This window comes from Taudactylus pleione, unplaced genomic scaffold (assembly GCF_031769625.1).
Source record: "Taudactylus pleione unplaced genomic scaffold, aTauple2 ptg000017l, whole genome shotgun sequence".
In the NCBI taxonomy this organism is placed as follows: Eukaryota; Metazoa; Chordata; class Amphibia; order Anura; family Myobatrachidae; genus Taudactylus; species Taudactylus pleione.
This window is the reverse complement of record NW_028284419.1, coordinates 7189015-7212163: the sequence shown is the minus strand read 5'-3', so window position 1 is coordinate 7212163 and position 23149 is coordinate 7189015. Positions and strand designations below refer to the sequence as shown.

The 23149-nt window shown below is 41.8% G+C and overlaps 1 protein-coding gene across 2 annotated transcripts in view; it reads right to left on the bottom strand.

The window, feature by feature from the left end:
* LOC148540774 (dimethylaniline monooxygenase [N-oxide-forming] 2-like) overlaps window positions 1–23149 on the bottom strand; it is a 121589-nt gene that overhangs the window by 25977 nt on the left and 72463 nt on the right. The gene's annotated exons all lie outside the window — the stretch shown is intronic.

Below are 23149 nucleotides of genomic sequence, written 5' to 3'. Positions count from 1 at the left end.
TATCATTTATTATGGACTGCATGGCTGGTAAATTGGATAGTGTTACTTCCTCACAGTTCTGAGGAGCTGAGGAGACACTTGGGGCTGGAAAGACAGAAAGGGGCTGGAGCTGGGGAGACACTGAGGGGCTGGAGAGACACTAGGGGTCTTGAGATACAAAACTGGACTGGAAAGACACTGTGAAATTTCAGAGACAGAAGGGGCTGGAAAGACCAAAAGAGATAGACTGACATTGGGGAACTGGAGAAACCATAGGGAGCTAGAGATATACTGTGGAGCTGGAGTGACACAAGGGAGCTAGAGAGACACAAGGAGGCTGGAGAGACACAAGGAGACTGGAAAGACACTGAGGGCTGGTGAGATCCACGGGTAGGGTGAAGCTGGATAGACACAAGGGATAAAGGATGGGAGGACACAAGGGTGCTGAGTTGCAGAGGCATAAGGGAATAAAGCTAAAGAGTACTGGGGGGAAGTGGCTGGAGATTATCCACGACTGGCAGGATTAGAAGGAAAAGGCTCAGGGACAGTAGTTTTCATTAAGGCACCAATTCTAAAGAAACCATATTACGGAAGCGAATAGTGTGTCAAATTAGCATATATGGTTTAATAATATAAATTGTTTGATCAGGGAAGTTCACATTGCACTCTGCCCCAACACTTCTGTTACTATGTATTAGCTGGTTGAACCTCGGTTATATGATGATGACTCTGGATATATTCCTATGCAAACAGGCATCTTCCTGACAATGTGATCTCCTATATGAATAGTGAATACTGACTAAAGTAACCATCTGCCCAGGGAGGATCTTTGCAGAGAAACCACCATATATGTAAGGTAGACTCTCAAACTGGCATGTACCTGCCAAGGACCTTGGGATGGGGGAGAAACATGGGTGTACAAGACCTTGCCAAATCATAATCATGCCCCTATTGGAGGTCTACCTGGACAGCATTCGAGCTTCTGCACATGCGCAGAAGCTCAATGTAAAGTATGAGTAAAATGGCCAAGGGGGAGCTCTTTTGCATGCCCAGAAACTGCAGGTCCTGATATGGGCCTTTGCGGAGCTCTGTGAGTCATTCCTACAGCATCATGAAGCAGATACAGGTGTCTATGGCTGATTAAAAGATAGTTTATTCTCGAGTATGCTGAATGTGCTAGCAAAATGAATAATAAAATAGAGATACTAATAATCTCCAGGTGACAGCCAGTTGGTGCTCCTGGAAGATGCATCTTAAGATGCATCTTATGTTGTGGTATACTCTATTGGTAGGATGTGGAACATTGTTCAATGTGTCAACTGTTGGATCTAAAGTTCAATTGAAGTCACCCTTAAGCATGATGATTCCCCCTAGCAAGGTTTCAGGTGTACCAAGCAAATGGTGAAAAAAGGTAGGCTGACCCTGGGTAGGTGCATAAATGTTAATGAGTGTGAATGACAGGTTAAAAATTTAGCATTTCAATAAAATGTCTCTGCCCTCCAGCATTCCATGGGTCTCCACTGCCAACAAGGGAAAATGCCTGGCAGAGAGTATTGCAACACCTTGAGTTTTACCCTGGCTATTATTTTTGAAAAAGGCATGGGGATAATAATGAATAGGGAGGGGGGTGTATTGCAAAGATGGGTCTCTTGAGAAAAAGTGATGGCAACCTTATAAACCCAGAATGATCTGAGGAGTTTAGAGCTTTTCACTGGAAGTTTAGTCACCTAGCATTAATGGAGGTGATGCAGAGGTTAACTGGAGACATGGACATGTGGGAGGTAGGGTAGTAAGGAGTGGATTCAGAGCCATTAGAAGGCTTAGAGGAATAGTGGAATGAAATGAAACAGGGAAGAATGGTAAGAGTGGTAAGTTTGCCCTGATTTCCTTCATTCAGACACCGGTTCTGAGTTTCTAGACTCCTGGTTCAGTACTATGCACCTCCGGTCATGTTAGTTTGAGTTCCCAGTAGTGAGTTCCAATCTTAAGCACCTCTGTTTGGAGCTGGGGTTGAGTTCCATGAGAATGGTTCCAGGCCCTCTCGGCTGGAATTCCAGTTCTGTATCCTTGTGCAGTTCCACCCTATGTGTTTGGGTTTATAATGGACACCTGAGCTTTTCAGCTATAGTACATATCTGCTCCATGAGCATACCTCTCATTAAGTCTCCTAGTTTCACCCACACTGCTGCTTCAGCTGGTCCCATGGGTCCCAAGATGGACCTGAGAACCACAAGTCCTGTGACAGAAGGGAAATAACAGCAAAATTGACAAACATAATTGTAGACCGCATCTGGAACACATAAGAAACACTCATGTGCTCCAAATACCTGGTATGGTCAGGGAACACCGAAAGGTTAACAGCAATCACAAGGGTGTAAAACCTTGACTCAACTTCCAGTTTTAAAGAAGAAACTATCATATAAATATTCCAAATGATACAATGAAAACAAGAGAGCAAAACATTGAAATGAAGAGTGACTACAATATCTAGACTATAGATATTATCCGGAAACATAGGGGGAAAAACAATTAGAGGTGACTAGTAACAAATAAGCATGTAAATTATGACACCAGCAGGGGCGTATCTATAATGGGTGCAGGGTGGGCGGTGCACACAGGCCCCTGGGTCCAGGAAGGGCCACGCACCCCACACCCTGCACCCATATTATCTAAAACTTACCTCTCCAAGGTCCTGCATTGGGTGTCTCAGCACTGCTCAAAATGCAGGAAAATGGCAACTACAGCCATTTTTCCGGAATTTTTTGCATGCGCAGTGAGGAAGTAGCTGGGAAATTGGCAGCCACGCCATTTCCCCAGCGATATGTGCCTGCACAGTAGACTCTGGGCACACTCTAGTGCCCAGAGTCTACTGATGCTGCGGTGGCCGGCCAGCCGCATCAGTAGGCTGACGGCCGCTGGGGAGAGAGGTGGCAGCCTGTGTGCATTCCCCGTCCGGGGCCCCCTCCTCTCTCCCTGATGGCCCACAGCCGGCTGAAGACACCCCTGGATACCAGATAACAATACAGTAATAGGAAAGTTCCAGAAAGGGGTCTTATAAAAGACAGAAAACAAGTCAAGCTTACCACAACTTTCTATTCATAAATTACAGTACCTGGAAATTGAAGAAGAAACAGATGGAGGGACAGAAGGGAATTCTGGAACTGTGTCAGTGTTACCAAAGTCTCTGTCCCGTCCAAAACCAAAATTCACAGCTGGATAAGCTAACAGGTGTCACCAGACATGGAAGTGCTGGTGTGACTTCTAGTCTTCCACTTGGTTGGTGGCCTGTCTTTCGTGGTTCTGCATCCGCCATAGAAGCAGGCAATGGGAGATAATGAAGTATCAGGCAAATGGACACCTCATGAGTGAAATGTAAATTAAAGGAAACCTCCAGCAGATTTTTTTTTGGTGAAGTTCATCCATAAAGGGTTTCAGTGCCTTACGCTGATGAACAATGAGCCAGGAGAGGTCCAGAAATATTAAGTTAATGCCCTCTAATTGATGACCTTTCAGAAGAATAGCCTCTTTTTTAGTAAAATAGTGGAGCCTGCAAATCACATCTTGCATTTGTTTCTGAAGGATGCCTCCATGGTCTCAGAGCCTTTTAACCCACAACTTCAATAAGGCTGAACCATCCCACACCGTGCTTGTATACAAGTAGAATTTAATTTAACAGTGGCTGCAGCCATCACCAGAGCCGCACCAGCAGCCCCAACAGCATCAGCGGACTTTCTATTATTTATATATATAGATCAATATAAAAAACTGCACAACCAGCTTGCTATATAACAGGGAGGTGCTCCATTAAAGGCCAAACAAATGGACCAAATATACAAAACATATAGATGGATGGGCACTTTCAAATGCAAAACATAGAAATATTTTATTTCAGCTTACATGTTCAAAAAGTCCATTGTCAAGTTTCGGTCCAACAGAACCTTTGTCAAGACACCAAGTATCCAAACAGCACAACCACCACAGAGAAAGATAACCCTAGTGTCACCCAGTACCAGCCTATACACCACTCCCAATCAGTAATTACAGATACATGTGGCTGATCAATTAATCTGGATACAAATCCTCATGCGTCCGCCTGAGGTTAACATAACTAATGTACCGCACACCGCTGGGAAACCATTACTCACCATATGTAAATAATCAAATTCAAATGTAAGTCACCGGTCCAAACTCCATGTAATACATTAATTGCTGCACGGAGAACTGGAATGTGTTCCGTCAGTGGCAAACGCAGGATTCTAGAGGGGGGTTTCCAAATGCTTGATTTTAGAGCGAGTGTGGCCAGTCCATGAAGAGGGTATAATTATCACTTAACCAGCTTAAATATGCATCATACAAAGTGATTTGTTTGTTATAATCCCAGCATATATAGAGGACCAGTGATCACAATAAGCCATTAAATGCAGCAGTAGGACCATACTGCCTGAGATTAATGTTTTTATTTCAGATGTGGGCACCATTCCGGGGCATTGGAGCTAATCCGGACAGAAGAAACTAGCACTGCCCTGGACATATATGTACATATTAGTCTCATCATGCACTAGATAGTGTATTATTATATGGTATTAATAATTAACTCTATTAATGATCTATAGCAGTGCTCACCTAACTGTGCATGTTTTCCAGATCTTCTAGTTGGTGCACAGGTGTATTTATTACTGGCGGACACAAAAAATGCACAGGTGGTGCTAATTATTTCATTTGTGAAGAATGCAGCACTAATAAAATTCTATATTACTATTTCTATAGTGGACATGGTGTGGCCTGGGGAGGCGGTTACCAGGCAACCAGAAACCCCCCCTACGTTTGCCTATTGTTCCATACTGTGGAACGCATATCGGCAGGAAATTGCACCCAGCTTCCGGCACCAGGGTAGCCAGCCCACACAGCATGGAGGACAAAGCGTCACAGCATGTCACGTGAAACATGCGCTAGAGCAGAGAATCACGTGAGCTTCATGCATGATCAAATCTCGGACATAGCGCCATGGTAACAGTCTTGGCTTGCATTCTACCACAGTAGAACGCTTACAAGGGGAGGCCATTAATTGTAATGAAAAGGTGTATAGAGACATCATAGGTGTAACACACATAATAAAAACAGTGAATCCTAAAAAAAAATGTGCACACGAATAATAATACACAGAACCAACATTGATATTGTAAAAAATACAATCTAGAGGAGCAACCTTAGAATAGAAACAGAAGAATTACTCAATTACAGCAAATGTGACTACACATCCTGTATCTTTAAAGGTACTGCTGTAGCAAAACAGCACCACATATCCATCCCGTGCGACATGGAATTATAAAGCCATACCGTACTTAAACAGGGTTGCCAGCATTTAGACTCACAAACCCAGAATTAAGGAAAAGCAAAAACAAAAACAAAATACCAAAGTGAAACTGTGTTTCAGACTTATCTCAAAAAACAATTATATGGTAAAAATGTGTTAAGTCCACGAGGAGCCACAGTGTCCAAGTGGAATATCCAATGTGCTTCGCATTTCCTCAGTAGCAACTCGCGATCACCACCATGAATTGGTTTAGGTATAGTGTCTATCAGCATATAAAATGTTGCAAAACACAAAGTATTGGGATAGTACTTAATCCTTATCAGAAATTTGAAATCCTGCTGGTCATCCTTTTGTATCTGGAGTTCTCAAAATCTTCATACTTTGTCCATATGATACATGTAACAAAAATAGTAAAGGAATGTCTTAATAGTCTGATGTAATTTTCCTATTAATGTTCATATGCAGAATGACGTTGTTCTTATCAAATGGGCACGTATGGTTGATGCGTACCCCACTCACATTAGAAAGTGTGGTTTAACTCCTAAAAAGGTTTCTTTACTCTTCCTTCCTAATTGTTATTCCAAACAAGTCTTTTTATATCGTGACACACAAATGTTTATGAGGGGTGAAGTGATGCGTACCCTACTCACATGGTGTAAATGCTGTAACCTGCATATAATGGTTTCTTTTCGGATATCCTCCTGGAGTATCCTCGGGGTTAATTCCCATATGATGTTTCCTCATAAAGAAGGAAATGGTATATGTTTGCTAAAAGCTTTTAATAACATATAAAATAAACTCAAACATACATAAAAGTGAAAAATAACAAATAAGTATATGTTGACCTGATAGTAGCAAAATAATCCTCCGTCTCGTCAGAGAGGAAACAGCCAAAGTTGTCCAATAGTTAAAAAATCCCTGTAGCCAACGCGTTTCGACCTGTCCCTGCAGGTCTTTTTCAAGGTATAGGGATTCATGTATACACTAGTGTCTTAAATACCCTGTGTAATCAATTAGTCTCAATTGTCACTTAATTGGTGTATAGACTACACATTTCTGTAGAGATCTACCTTCTAGAGGTGGAAATACATATTCCGGGGTTGGTGGTTACTTAATGTCTCCCAACCAGATTTCCTCCGGAAATGGTTAAGCACGTTCGTCTCCTATTGAGTTCCCCCAAGGCTCGCTACCCACGTGTATGAGCGTTGAACTTCCTCCACGTGGGTAGCGTGCGCCCGTGCTCCTAAGTCCACAGCACATAACGTTGAAGCCGGCCCCGGCGTCCGACCGGATGCCGCGTCATTGGGCCATGATGCACGTCCGGCGACAGACATGCTGGGGCACAGCATACGGAGGGAATGTCTCACATTTTTATTTTTCACTTTTATGTATGTTTGAGTTTATTTTATATGTTATTAAAAGCTTTTAGCAAACATATACCATTTCCTTCTTTATGAGGAAACATCATATGGGAATTAATCCCGAGGATACTCCAGGAGGATATCCGAAAAGAAACCATTATATGCAGGTTACAGCATTTACACCATGTGAGTAGGGTACGCATCACTTCACCCCTCATAAACATTTGTGTGTCACGATATAAAAAGACTTGTTTGGAATAACAATTAGGAAGGAAGAGTAAAGAAACCTTTTTAGGAGTTAAACCACACTTTCTAATGTGAGTGGGGTACGCATCAACCATACGTGCCCATTTGATAAGAACAACGTCATTCTGCATATGAACATTAATAGGAAAATTACATCAGACTATTAAGACATTCCTTTACTATTTTTGTTACATGTATCATATGGACAAAGTATGAAGATTTTGAGAACTCCAGATACAAAAGGATGACCAGCAGGATTTCAAATTTCTGATAAGGATTAAGTACTATCCCAATACTTTGTGTTTTGCAACATTTTATATCCAGCGCCACTGGATGACACAATAATTTTGCCTTGTTGGATTATATGTATTGGAGTCGGGTGAGCCTCCATTTGTTGTGTTGAACTGGGGGCAGCAGGTTTTGCGCACCATACCTTATAGTCACTTTTTAATAGACTGTATTCCTTTATCTTCACTCCAGACTATTAAGGGTTGCTGCAATTGTTTGTTTTTGTTTGGGTAAAATGTTCTCATTTAGAGAAACGAGGATCGATAGATTCGACAGCCTGTTTGAGGAAAACTCGGATGATGTAGAAATCCGAGACGATGATCTTGAAACTATTATGAGTGACTTAGAAAAGGATCTCATTAAGGAAAGTAGGATCTGGTGGGAAATAGCTACCCTAGAAAAATATGTAGCCCACCAGATTATACCAAAGGGTTTGAAAATAGACAAAAAGGCTTCTTTTTCCACAACATCAGAAGCTTTTAAAAATAAATGGGACTCTATCATTAACAAATGCTCTTTCTCGTTAATTAACTTAATTATAGAAGAACGTCAAATTGAATTTGAGGAATTGAAAAACTCAATTGAAACGAATAAATCTCTTGTACAACCATTCATTAACTCACATGAATGTAAAAGATTAATAGAAAGAACGGAGCAGAGAGTAATGAAAATTGAGAAAGATCTTAGACTAAAAAAATAAAAAAAATTCAATAGGGATAAGAATCAAGTGAATGTGGAAAATCCCCTAGAAAATGAAACAGAGAGAGAGGGTTTAGAAGATGAGGTACCACAGAGGAATACACATTCCCCTGGCACGAGTCGAAAGTATAGACCAAGGGAATATCGAAATTATAGGGACAAGGACTTAGGAGACCATCATAAAATGCCACAGAAATATAATAGGGGGTATAATTGGAACCAAGTGAGGCCTCACGATTTAGGATATAGGAAGACCCACCAAATGAGTTATAACAAAGACAACTGGTGGAGGAATAAATGGGAGGAACAGGCCCATAGAGACCAGAGTTTCACCCCCATTAATCACCAAAGGTCCGACCCAATATTGGAAGCACCCAGCTCTACTCGGAGGAGACATTTTTTAGGGGAGAGACGGGGAAGGAGGGACCACAGGACATAAATAAAAATAAAAATAAAAGAGGGAAACGAGGGGGCAAGAAATATAAGAAAAGGAAAAGAAAAGTCCACAGAAGAATAACAAAAGGTCAAGGACCAAACAACCTTGAGCATAATACGAACTTTAGGACTACTACAAGTGGAAAAGTTAAGATTTTCAACTTGAGTACCTATATTCTAAATCACAATGAGGAAGCTGTGTTGAGCAAAGGACTCAAATATGCCCCTTCGACTAAAATTAATGATTTCGCCTTATATATTGATGTGAAAAATATGTGAGAAAACTCACAGTAAAAAAGTTCTTCTTAATGAAAGAGAATACAGATCCAAATACACGAACTGAAGTAGAACCAGAAATTAAGTCTACTTTTCGGCCAAAATCAACATTTTTCCCTTCCCATTTAAAGGGCAGCTTTATCGACACCTTTGCAGCCCAAGTATTGGAGGACTTAAAAGAAATAACATCGAAGAAAATTAAATATAATTTAACATATGGGGAGAGGAACGCATTAAAAGAGTTAGCTAAGAAGAAGGATTTGATTATAAAACCTGCCGATAAGGGGGGGGCTATTGTTGTGATGAACACCTCAGACTATGAGGAAGAGGTTTTGAGGCAACTTAACGATATTAATACATACAAGAAATTAAGAAGAGACCCCACGGAGGCATTCCAGGAGGAACTAAAATACATGATAGCCAGGTATATGAATATGGGCATTCTGACAGATATGGAATCTAAATTCCTGACTAAAGAAAAGCCGGTCATACCAGTAATATATGTATTACCAAAAATACATAAGGATCCAATACATCCCCCAGGCAGACCCATTGTGTCAGGAATTGACTCAATAACAACAAATTTATCAGAATATATAGACTTTCATTTACAACCGTTGGTTCTCCTCAATAAATCTCATCTAAAAGACACACGTGATTTCCTCAACAAACTATCAAATGTTGAATGGGAATCAGACTATACGATGGTGAGTGCAGACGTCAGCTCCCTGTATAGTATTATTAAACATGATCAAGGAATTGAAGATGTGAGATTAACACTACAAGGATCGAACATTGATAGAAATCTGCAAGAATTTTTAATTCAGGGGATTCATTTTATTTTAAGGCACAACTATTTCCTTTTCAAAGACACTTTTTATCTGCAAGAAGTCGGCACCGCAATGGGTACCAGGTTCGCACCGAGTTATGCAAATATCTTTATGGGAGTATGGGAAGATTTAAATATCTGGAACCACAACCCATATAGTGCGAACCTGATACTCTGGTGCCGATATATAGACGATATATTTTTTATCTGGAAAGGGGAGAGAAGCCTTTTAGATGATTTCTGTGTTAAATTAAATTTTAATGATCGAAACATCAAACTAACGTTTGACATCCAGGTGGAACACATTAATTTTTTGGATGTGACAGTCTTTTTGGAAGATGGAAAGATCCAGACGAAATCCTACCAGAAACCAACGGACTCTTCAACATATATACAAATGAATAGTTGCCATCATCATCAATGGCTTACCTCCATACCAGGAGGACAACTCAAAAGGTTAAAAAGGAATTGTTCAAAAACAGGATTTTAAGGAACAAGCAAACAGAATGAAAGAAGCGTTTATAGCCAGTGGATACAAAGAAGATTCCATAACAGAGAAAATGAAAACAGTAATGGAGTTGGACCGGAAGGACCTATTGGTTACTAAACCCAAAAAAATGAGGGAGGAAAAATTCCAGTGGGCTTTTATTTCAGATTTTAATTCCCAACATAGGGAAATAGAAAGGGTATTTAAGAAACACTGGTCCATACTAGAAAGGGATCCCATCCTGGGTAGAGTTATCCCTCGAAGACCAGTGCACATATACAGAAAGGCAACGAATCTTGCCACAAAATTGGTAAAGAGTGCACACCTATCCGATGATACCCTGAGTACGAACAGAACTATTGGTTTCCATAGATGTGGCCTATGTTTAGGGTGTAGAAATATAAAAAAAAACGGAAATGAAAGAAAGTTCACATCTGTTAACATAAATGGCCAAGATCTGAATATATTAGAGTTTATAACATGTAACTCCAAAAATGTCATATACGCCATTGAATGTAAGTGTGGTCTGTTTTATATTGGGAGGACAACGAGAAATCTTAAAACTCGTATAGGGGAACACCTCCGAAATATTAAAAAAGGCTTGGAAACGCACTCATTATCGGCCCATTTCAAGAACATACATCAATGTTCCACAGATGGAATAAAAAATTTCTGGGGACTTAAGATCATTAAAGGGTCCGTAAGCAATAAAGATAATATGAGGGCCATCGCAAGGGAAGAGATGAGATTGATCTATAAATTTAAGACACTGGTCCCCTGCGGTCTAAATCAAGACTTTGAGATAAAATGGTTCCTCTAATAGCTATTTTTATTAGGACATATTAGATTCAGTTTTTAATATATTTTTAATAAGATTATTTGCTGCTATCTTCTCTTGTATCCCCACTCATTCTTATTTATGTAATGAATTCATGCGTATTGTATATATATTCTGATCACATATGGGAAGAGAAATCTTTTATATTCCTTTTGTATAATATTTTTTTATATGTCACATATTTACATGTTTTTATTTATTTATGTATTGTGCTTTACACCAAGTTTATGTATTTAAACACCCCCTTTGAAACCATGAGGCTACAATATGGCCGCCGCTAATGTGAGACATTCCCTCCGTATGCTGTGCCCCAGCATGTCTGTCGCCGGACGTGCGTCATGGCCCAATGACGCGGCTTCCGGTCGGACGCCGGGGCCGGCTTCAACGTTATGTGCTGTGGACTTAGGAGCACGGGCGCACGCTACCCACGTGGAGGAAGTTCAACGCTCATACACGTGGGTAGCGAGCCTTGGGGGAACTCAATAGGAGACGAACGTGCTTAACCATTTCCGGAGGAAATCTGGTTGGGAGACATTAAGTAACCACCAACCCCAGAATATGTATTTCCACCTCTAGAAGGTAGATCTCTACAGAAACGTGTAGTCTATACACCAATTAAGTGACAATTGAGACTAATTGATTACACAGGGTATTTAAGACACTAGTGTATACATGAATCCCTATACCTTGAAAAAGACCTGCAGGGACAGGTCGAAATGCGTTGGCTACAGGGATTTTTTAACTATTGGACAACTTTGGCTGTTTCCTCTCTGACGAGACGGAGGATTATTTTGCTACTATCAGGTCAACATATACTTATTTTTTATTTTTCACTTTTATGTACGTTTGAGTTTATTTTATATGTTATTAAAAGCTTTTAGCAAACATATACCATTTCCTTCTTTATGAGGAAACATCATATGGAAATTAACCCCGAGGATACTCCAGGAGGATATCCGAAAAGAAACCATTATATGCAGGTTACAGCATTTACACCATGTGAGTAGGGTACGCATCACTTCACCCCTCATAAACATTTGTGTGTCACGATATAAAAAGACTTGTTTGGAATAACAATTAGGAAGGAAGAGTAAAGAAAACTTTTTAGGAGTTAAACCACACTTTCTAATGTGAGTGGGGTACGCATCAACCATACGTGCCCATTTGATAAGAACAACGTCATTCTGCATATGAACATTAATAGGAAAATTACATCAGACTATTAAGACATTCCTTTACTATTTTTGTTACATGTATCATATGGACAAAGTACGAAGATTTTGAGAACTCCAGATACAAAAGGATGACCAGCAGGATTTCAAATTTCTGATAAGGATTAAGTACTATCCCAATACTTTGTGTTTTGCAACATTTTATATCCAGCGCACTGGATGACACAATAATTTTGCCTTGTTGGATTATATGTATTGGAGTCGGGTGAGCCTCCATTTGTTGTGTTGAACTGGGGGCAGCAGGTTTTGCGCACCATACCTTATAGTCACTTTTTAATAGACTGTCTATCAGCATACACTTAATGAAGAGAGGGAATGATTAAACTCCAAAAAATGCTTCGCCACCGCTTTATAGGTGCTTAAAGTCTGTAATGCAGAGTGTATTGATGAACGATGGTTCGCCATTCTTTCTCGGAATGGTCTGGTTGCCATGCCTACATGGGCATGTCAGGAAATAAATCACATAGTCCATGGTACATAATAACTTGTGTCTGATATAGATCCTCTTTCCGCTATGTGGATGCGGAAAGTGCATACCAACGAGCATTGATCTGCACGTTATGCAGCTGGGGCACTTAAAGCAGCCCAACTTATTGCCCACAAGCCATTGTGGTGGTTGTGTGTTAGGCTCGGTCCCCTGTGAAAGGCCATCATCGGCGGTTTCTTACTGATGCCTTTAAACGCCGTATCTGAAGCAATAATATTCCAATGCTTACGAACTGCCTTAGTGCTGCAATGTGATGCTAGATCAAATGTTGAAGTATAGATCATACATGTAGGGTCCAAAGGACATTTATTGGTGGTCCGTGCATGTCTGGATCTGGACTTAACCAAACATCTGTCAATTGTGTTTGGTTTATATCCTCTCTCCAGGAACCGATCGCCCATTTGTCTCAATTGTGTTTCTGTACATAATGGAGTCGTGTTGTTTCGTAGGACTCTCATGAACTGGGAGATGGGGAGACTCTCCTTTAGAGTACTAGGACGATGGCTGGAAGAGTGCAACAAAGTGTTGCGGTCAGTGATTTTACGGTATAAAGTTGAGTGCAGCTGATTGTCTTTCCAAAAAATGCTAACATCCAAAAAATGAATTGCTTCCTTCTCAATCTGGGCTGTGAATCTAATAGGACTGCTGAGTGTGTTTAGGCTGTCGTCTATTTGTTAGGAACTCTAACTCTGTACCACACCAAATAAAGACGAGATCATCAATATAGCATTTATAATGTATATTTTTGCTTCCGTATATAGGCAAAATATGTTCAGGTTCATAATTGCTCATGGACAGATTTGTGTAGGATGGCATGAGGTTCGACCCCATCACCACCCTAGCTGTCTGCACATAATACTTATTACAATATATAAAATTATTCTTTTTAAGAACGATCTCTGCAAGTTCCAGGAGAAACTCTATAGGTGGACCTGTCTGTTCACCTGTACTGAGAGCTGTTCTTAGTGACTCAACACCTGCCTTGTGTGGAATCACAGTATACAGCGATGTTACGTCCATGGTGGCAAGCCAATACTGATTATTTAAATCACTCAATGTCTGAGTTTTATCAAGAAAGTTTGATGTGTCTCTAATGTAACTCTCCATTGAGGCCACATAAGGCTGAAAAAGACTGTCAAGAAACATTGCAAGTGGTTGAAGTACTGAACCTCACGCAGATATAATGGGGTGACCAGGCGGGTTACTCAAAGACTTGTGCACTTTTGGCAATAAATATAATATGGGTAATATTGGGTACTCAACCTTCAGGAAGGATGCTATACCGGTATCCAACCAACGGTACTGAATCGCCCGGTCAACCACTTGATCCACTAACTTCTTGACATCATACATAGGATTATAGGGTACCTGTAGGTAGGTGTTGTCATCTCCCAGTTGGCGGTGCACTTCCATATTGTATGCACTCCAATCCTGGATGATGACAGCACCCCCTTATCCACCTGTCTGATAACAATTTCGTCTTTGTGTATCAGCGAGCGTAGTGCTTGTCGCTGTGCCTTACTCAAATTATCATATCTCTTCTTTCAACAAATGAACCCATGCCGCGTTCAACCATTCTGAAGAAAGATTTAATGCTAGGATTAGATGTGTGTGGATCAAATGTACTTGGTACTCGAAACAGTGTCCTACCTCTGTTATGTCCTCAGTGAAAAATTCACGTAACCTAAGTTTGCGACCAAACTTAAAGTGGTCGACAGACCAATTAAAATGGTTATGATGTACCTTAGGAACAAATGACAAACCAAAGGATAAGATCTCACTCTCAGCCTGTGTTAAGGGTTTGCTGGACAAATTGTAATTCAGAACTAATTCTTCCTGCAACCTCGTCTGCGCCTTTTGCACTTGCCGCCTCTTCTAATCGGGTATCGGGCTCTGGACCCATCTTTGTTACAACAGGCTCTCTGCATCCCCTCCCTAAAAAAGGGGCACCACATGGAGGTCTTTGTCTACCAATTTCACTCTCCGAGTTTGATTGGGAAGAGGAGGTGTCAAAACTAACTGGTGACCTGTATCTTGTGTGTGGAAATTTCCTACGGGGATTGTTATCACTCCGCAACCAAAGATAAACCTGATGGTTAGTATAGTCAGAGTTTACAGTAGCCAATTTCTTTTTTCGGTTCCTGGAGAGAGGATATACACCAAACACAATTGACAGATGTTTGGTTAAGGCCAGATCCAGGCATGCAGAGACCACCAAGAATGTCCTTTGGACCCTACACGTATGATCTATACTTCAACATTTGATCAAGCATCACATTGCAGCACGAAGGCTGTCTGTAAGCATTGGAATATTATTGCTTCAGATACGGCATTTAAAGGCATCAGTAAGAAACCGCCGATGATGGCCTTTCGCAGGGGACCGAACCTGCGTCAATTGTTGCTGCGCCTGACTAGACAACCTAGCACACAACAGCCACAATGGCTTGTGGGCAATAAGTTGGGCTGCTTTAAGTGCCCCAGCTGCATAACGTGCAGATCAATGCTTGTTGGTATGCACTTTCCGCATCCACATAGCGGAAAGAGGATCTATATCAGACACAAGTTATTATATACCACGGACTATGTGATTTATTTTCTGACATGCCCATATGGGCTATACTATATAGTGATGAAAATCAGAACATTCCAAGAAAGAATGGTGAACCATCATTCATCAATACACTCTGCATTACAGACTTTAAGTACCGATAAACCGGTGGCGAAGCATTTTTTGGAATTTAATCATTCCCTCTCTTCGCTAAAGTGTATGCTGATAGATATTATACCTAAACCAATTCGTGGTGGTGATCACGAGTTGCTACTGAGGAAATGCAAAGCCCATTGGATTTTCCACTTGGACACTGTGGCTCCTTGTGGACTGAACAAATTTTTACAGTATAATTGTTTTTTGAGATAAGTCTGAAACACAGCTTCACTTTGGTATTTTGTTTTTGTTTTGCTTTTCCTTAATTCTGGGTTTGTGAGTCTAAATGCTGGCAACCCTGTTTTAGTACGGTATGGCTTTATAATTCCATGTCGCACGGGATGGATATGTGGTGCTGTTTTGCTACAGCAGCACCTTATAGATACAGGATGTGTAGTTACATTTGCTGTAATTGAGTAATTCTTCTGTTTCTACTCTAAGGTTGCGCCTCTAGATTGTATTTTTTACAATGTCAATGTTGGTTCTGTGTATTATTATTCATATGTACATTTTTTGTTTATGATTCACTGTTTTTATTATGTGTGTTACACCTATGATGTCTCTTTACACATATTCATTAAATTTGATGGCCTCCCAGTGCCAGCCTATGTGCCCTCCTTATGTTATATAATGCTTTTGTAAGCGTTCCACTGTGGTGGAATGCAAGCCAAGACTGTTACCATGGCTCTATGTCCGGGATTTGATCATGCATGAAGCTCACGTGATTCTCGGCTCTAGCGTATGTATCACGTGACACGTTGTGATGCTTTGTCCTCCATGCTGTGTGGGCTGGCTACCCTGGCGCCGGAAGCTGGGTGCAACTTCCTGCCGAAATGCGTTTCACAGTATGGAACGCATTACGGTTCTCCGTGCAGCAATTAAGGTATTACACGGAGTTTGGACAGTGACTTACATTTGAATTTGATTGTTTACATATGGTGAGTAATGGTCTCCCAGCGGTGGGCGGTACATTAGTTATCGTAACCTCGGCCGGACGCATGAGGATTTGTATCCAGATTAATTTATCACCTGCATGTGTCTGTAATTACTGATTGGGAGTGGTATATAGGCTGGCACTGGGTGACTATAGGGTTATCTTTCTCTGCGGTGGTTGTGCTGTTTGGATGCTTGGTGTCTTGACAAAGGTCCTGTTGGACTGAAACGTCGACTATGGACTTTTTGAATATGTGAGCTGAAATAAAATATCTCTATTGTTTGCATTTGAGAGTGCCCATCCATCTATATGTTTTATATATATATATATATATATATATATACTCAATTACTAACTATATGCAGTACTTTTATATTATTTGGATCGCGCAGCCACTACTTTTTGTTTTTTAGTGTTTTTTAAGAAATATACACTTTCTTCTTGTTTGGCAGCTGCGACCAATTAATTGTGGGTTGCTCTGAGAGGATCATTGTCAGCTTTTTGTTCTTTTGTTTCCATAGGGTTTCAACTAGGCTTGCTTGGGGAACACCCTCAGGGAGTTGTCTCACCAAAAGATTGTTGCAAATCCCTTTGTTATCAAGATCATACATTCTTGTTTTAAGCTGGCATAAGTCAGTGGCTTGGGAGGAGATAACGTCCCGCATTCACAAAAGTAGGTCATCAGAAGACTCTTTACTCTCTTGCAGGGTGGTAACATGGTCCGAAAGCAAGGAGAGATCACTTTGCAGGGAATAGACTTCTTGACATATGGGGCCAAATGTAATAGAGTGCTAATTTGTAAAAAAAAAAGTTTAGCTCTAAAATTTCATTTTTTACTCACTTGCAAATGTAATAGGGTGTGACTACTCGCATTTTTTGGGCTTTATTATAACTCGCAAAAAAGCATCTCGCATCCAGATGTTTTCCCATTCTCAAAATAGAACTCGGGCAATGTAATAGAGTGTGAGTGCTTCACTCGCACATATTACTGCCTGACAAATCGCAAAAACAATAGACCAGCTTCAGGATAGCGAGTTTATCCTGAGCCGGTCAGAGTAACACAGAAACATACACATATCCATGAGATATGTGCATGTTTCTGTGTATACAAATAAAAAATAACCTTAAAATAAATAAACTGTGTGCACCCCCCTCCCCCCACAATCATAACCAGCCCCACGCTCTGTAAAATACAGGGGACAAAATGCATTGGAGTCCCCTGTATTTTAAGTACCAGCACAGGGCTTTGCAGAGCCTTGTTGTGGAAATACAGGGGACAAAACAAGTAAGGGTCCTCTGTATATTTCATAACCAGCACTGGACTCCCAAATAAAGGGCTCCCTCTCTCCAGGGTACCCCAGGCCTAGGCTGATAGCCCGAGGCTATCCCTTGCACCCCTGGGTGGCAGGTGCCGGGTTGATAGTGTAGTGTGGTGTAAAAAATTGTTGAGATAATATTGTCTTTTGCAGGTGAACTACAGGTCCCAGCAAGCCTCTCCTACATGCTGGTACTTGTAGAACCACAAGTACCAGCATGTGGTGCATTCCATGCCCGCTGGTACCTGTAGTTCTACTGCAAAATAAAAATAAAAAAACAACAAGACTCACACACAGACAGGGAAATACCCTCCCTCCATGTATATGACAGGGGCCAAAGTGTGCCCAGTCATTGCAGGAGCCACCAGCCAATCAGTGGGCACCTCCGTTGGAGCTGCCCGCTGATTGGCTGTGCGCAGCCTGTCTCCCCCATAGACTTCAATGGTGTGAAATCTCTATTGAAGTCTATTGTGTGAACAGCTGCATTGTAGCCAATTATGTAATTGCAAAGGTAATTGAGGTGAACCTTGAGGTTACATCATTGGCTACAATGTAGCGGTTCCCACCATAGACTTCAATAAAGATTGCACACCATTGAAGTCTATGGGGTAGACAGCCTGACCGTGCAGAGCCAATCAAAAGGCAGCTCTTACGGTGGTGCCCGCTTATTGGCTGGCAGCTCCTGCAATGTCTGGGCACACATGGGCCCCTGTCATTCACATGGAGGAAGGGTATGTGTAAACACATACTCTTCCTCCTGTCCATACTGGATCAGAACTTTTTAACCCCCTGGATGCCTACATGGACCAAAGAGGATGTGAACTACATATAGGAAGAGGTGAGTATTTTATATTACAGGTATCCGTGGATGCTACATGGCCAAGTGGATGCAAATAGCTACAGGGACACTAGATGAGTATGTGTGAGTGTGAGGGTGCAAGTATGATTAAATAAATTTGTACTGTCACAATGTGTGTCTTGTTGTTTTTTTATATTTCTTTTGCAGTAGAACTACAGGTATCAGCAGGCCTGTAATGCCACGCTTGCTGATACATGTGATTCTCCAAGTACCAGCATGCGGGGGAGGCTTGCTGGAACCTGTAGTTCTATTGCAAAAGACAATATTTTCACTTATAATTTTTACACCACATTTACACTATCAATCATGCACCCACCGGCCAGGGTGCCGGGGATAGCCCCGGGATATATCCCTGGCCTTGGGTGCCCTGGAGAGGGGGAGCCCTTTATTGGGGAGTCTGCACCTCCTCAGGGATCCCTGGCTAGGGCTGACTAGTGGTTTGGGGTAATGCTTTGGCAAGGGGACCTGGTGAAAGGGTTCCCCTGGCTGTGGCATTACTCCTCCACTAGAAAGAGTCCAGTCTGACTATGGAAATTACAGGTGACCCTACTTGTTTTATTCTCTGTATTTCCACAACCTGGACCAACTCAGAAAAGTCCTATGCTGGTACTTAAAATAAAGGGGACCACTTACACATTTTGTCCCTTGTATTCTTAGAACCAGCACAGGCTTTACATAGCCCGGTGCTGGTTCTTAAAATGCAGGAGACCCCTACGCATTTTGTCCCCTGTATTTTAAAAACCAGCACAGACTGGTTATGCTTCTGGGGAGGGGGCACGTCACTTTTTAATAAGAAGAGTCACTTCTTTTTAACCGACAGAAGCCTGCACGGATCTCACTGATCTGTGAAGGATTCTGGATAACTCGCTCCTTTTAATGCTAGTCGCATTAAAAGTAAAAGGTGTGAGTTTACATAGGAAATACTTGCACACATTTGTATAGTGTAGTAGCCTCAAGCTCAAAAGTTCGCAGGCTATTACATTTGTGAGTCCCAGCACCAACTTTCATCTTTGAAAACTGCGAGAAGGTGCAAGTTGGATTTTTAACTGAAACTTGCACCCTCTTACATTTGGCCCATGGTGTCTTGCTAATATTTTTTGGACAGAAGAGTTTTAATATAGGCAATATATGGCTCTCTGTACTGTTCTTCTCAGACAGCATAAAATGCATGCAATTTTATCAATTTCACAGACCAGAGGGACCTCCTTTATTCTGCAAGTCTTTCTGTTGATTTTACAAATCGCAGACTAATACATCTGACGACTTGTATGCAGGGCCGGCACTAGGCTGTGCTGCTCCCAGTGCTGTCCTGTGTTGCCGCCCCTTCCTTCCTCCGCTCCCTCCCCCTGAGCTTACATATGTGCAATTGCGCTGGGAGGGAGGGTGGGCGTTTCCTGCGCCCTCCGGAAACAGGAGCGCTCCGGGCGACGGACCGGCTTGCCCGTGCCTGGAGCCGCTACTGCTTGTATGCTTGATATTACAAAATTGTGATAGCGACTTGTGTCCAGTGGAGAGTGATTCTGGCAGATTTCTGATGGCTTTGCCTCCAGTCTCATTCTATTACATACTGTATGCCTGTGAATTGCCAATTTTTCAATCTCAGAGGCATTACATGTCTAAAGCCCAGATCTCACAATCTTGTGTCAATTAGTAAGGTGTCACCTCATTAAACGCAATATATTTTCTAGTTTACCAAATGTAGGCCTGGTTATACTTCCATATTATTATCAAGTGAAGATTTTGATATGAAAAAATCTGCATATAATCCTGGAATTTTTGTGGTGTTAAAAGAAAATCGAATTTCAGTATTATTTTTCTTTTTTACATTTTTACAAAGACTAATGGTATTTTCTGAAAATGCAATGTCTGAAAAAAAAACACGAGGTATAATTTATATGGTTACAGCACTAGGGGTATTGATGCTGTGTGACAGGTGCAAACATCAAAAATGGTAAAAAAAAATAGCAGCAAAGGAGTTGTGTCACATACTGCATCACAAATGATTTTATTATTACTTGATATGTGAGCATTATGGGCCGAATTCAATTCCATGCGATGTTGAAAAGCCGCGGGAGCAGGGCTGTCTCTTGGGGTGTTTGACCAGTGCGGTCGAACAAAGGCACACCCCTTCCAACATCCCGATTTCAGTGGGACATGCTGTCACACTGTTCCACCCATGGGCCAAAGTGTCCCGCAGGTGGTCTGGTCGGGAGGTTGGGCAGCTGCGGTGGTGCCGGACTGTGGAGTAGCTGAATGGCGTATGGCATCCATTCAGTGCCAAGAGAGGGCTGGGGGAAGCTAGTGACAGAGTGCTGGGCTCGCCCCCAGCCTGACATTGCAAGAGAGACGTGCCATGTGGGCATGCCACCAAATAACATCACACAGGGGGCGTGGCCTATGGTAATTAGGGCACGCCCCCATTTCCGGCCATGTGCAACTAGTGGGCGCTTTATACCAATCCGGCACAGGGCGTGGCTCCCACTGGAGCCGGCCCTGCGCGGGAGGGAGCTCACAAAGCTATTCAATACACCGCGCTATTTGGGCGGATAAAGCATTTCTTCTTGCACCCCCTTGGGGATGCAAGGAGAAATCCAACAAATATGCCGGGCGCTCAACTGTTTGCCGGCTTAGCGCTATTAGCCACGCACTCGCACTTGAGTTGGAGAATGCCGGTTACCGCGCCTTAACACTCAGGTTAAGGCATTCTCAGACTTACCTGCTTCCCGACCAGGCAAATAGTGTGTTGATTTAAATATCTGCAGGCGCTCCCTCCCTATTCAACATCGCACTGAATTGAATTCGGCCATATGAGACCAATTACACATTTAGCAAAAACTCCCTAAACTGCCCAGCTCCTCCCATCCCAAAAAAAATCTATATTTTAAATCTTTAATGTTGCCGCTATATTGACATGTAATGTTATACTGTATTGCAGATATTACATACATGGGTGCAAAAACATACAGAAATAAGAGCACAATGTGCCAACAACATAATTTGAGATGGGATTCTGCATTTTGCAACTTTATAAATGACCTGTAGCACTGGTAACATTATTCCATTGTTTTATTATATTATAACAAGCAGTGGGAAGTATGCATGAAAATGGGCGCCAAACACATATGGTTACAAAATAATGTTTATTTAAACCTGTAAATTGCTGTATAGACCCTTACACAAGCCTAACAATTTAGCTAAAACATTCCTAAAATCTGAAACCTTGTCACAATAATCATACAGAAATATATAACCACAGGATCCTTGTGGAAAAAATACAAAGTGCAAGTGCCAAAAATTGAAGGTGCTAATTATTAAATGATTAAGAAAAAATGTCCCAGAAGGAATGAGTATATACTGCAATATTCCTTTATATTTGCACAATAATAGTCTTGGATGTAGATTCCTTACTGTGTAAAACAGTTTGGTGTTCTAGTCCTTTATAAAATCCTACATAGGGTATATATGGTTTAAGTATTGTAGGTGTATACAGTGTCCACTTCAGAGAGTCTTATTAGGACATCTTTCTGGGACTCCTTTTGTATAAACACAAACACATGAGTAAGTCAGATCTCCAGACGGAGTCCTAGCAGCGTCCTGCTTAGATTTGGCTTACCGGTAAGCTGTCTGTTCGTTCTCGTACCTCTGCCGCCTGGATCTTGTGCGGCTCACCTTCTCCCTCCGCCACCTTCTCCTTCCGCCAGCTTCGTTCCGCAGCAACGCGCTGGTCCGGGCTGTCCTGAGGTGCTTCTATTGAGCTTGCGATGTGATGTTCTGAGGTGGCATAGTTTTGGGGAGTTCCTGCTTGCATCAGGGATATCCTCTGAATGATCAACGCTTGTCACTCCTGCCATCTAATGCGTTTCACCACGTGGGGCTTCGTCAGAGAATGAAGGAGTATCCCATAGCAATATTTAAATTAGGGGTGTGCACCGGCCACTTTTCATGTTTTGTGTTTTGGTTTTGGATCTGGATCTTTCTTCGTGTTTTGAATCTGGATTGGTTTTGCCAAAACCACCCTTCCGTGTTTTGGGTTCTGGGTTTTGTGTTTTGGATCTGTATTTTTTGAAAAAAAGCATAAAAACAGCTAAAATCACAGAATTTGTGTTTTTTTCTGCTCCTATGCTATTATTAACCTCAATAACCTTAATTTCCACTCATTTCCAGTCTATTCTGAACACCTCACCTCACAATAGTGTTTTTATGTCCAAAAGGTTGCACCGAGGTAGCTGGATGACTATGCTAAGCGACACGAGTGGGCGGCACAAACGCGTGGCCCATCTAGGAGTGACACTGCAGTGGCAGACAGGATGGCAGTTTGAAAAACTAGGCCCCTAACAGTACATAATGCAAAGAAAAAAAAGAGGTGCAAGATGGAATTGTCCTTGGGCCCTCCCACCCACCCTTATGTTGTATAAACAGGACATGCACACTTTAACAAACCAATCATTTCAGCGCCAGGGTCTGCCACACGACTGTGGCTGAAATGATTGGTTCGTTTGGGCCCCCACAAAACAAGCTGGCAATTAATCTGTCCCTGCACAAACTGGCTCTACGGAGGCAAAATTTTGTCCTCATCCTCCTCATCCACCGATTCCTCACCCTCTTCAGTGTTGTGTAAATCCTCATCCTCACAGAGTATTAATTCGTCCCCGCTGGAATCCACCACCACAGGTCCCTCTGTACGTTCTGGAGGCTGGTCTCCCTGGAAGAGTTGATAATTCATTTTTATGAACATCATCTCCACATTTTGTGGAAGCAACCTCCTACGCCTTTTGCTGACAAGGTTCCCGGCTGCACTAAGCAATCTTTCGGAGTACACACTGGAGGGGGGGCAACTCAGGTAAAATAGAGCCAGTTTGTACAGG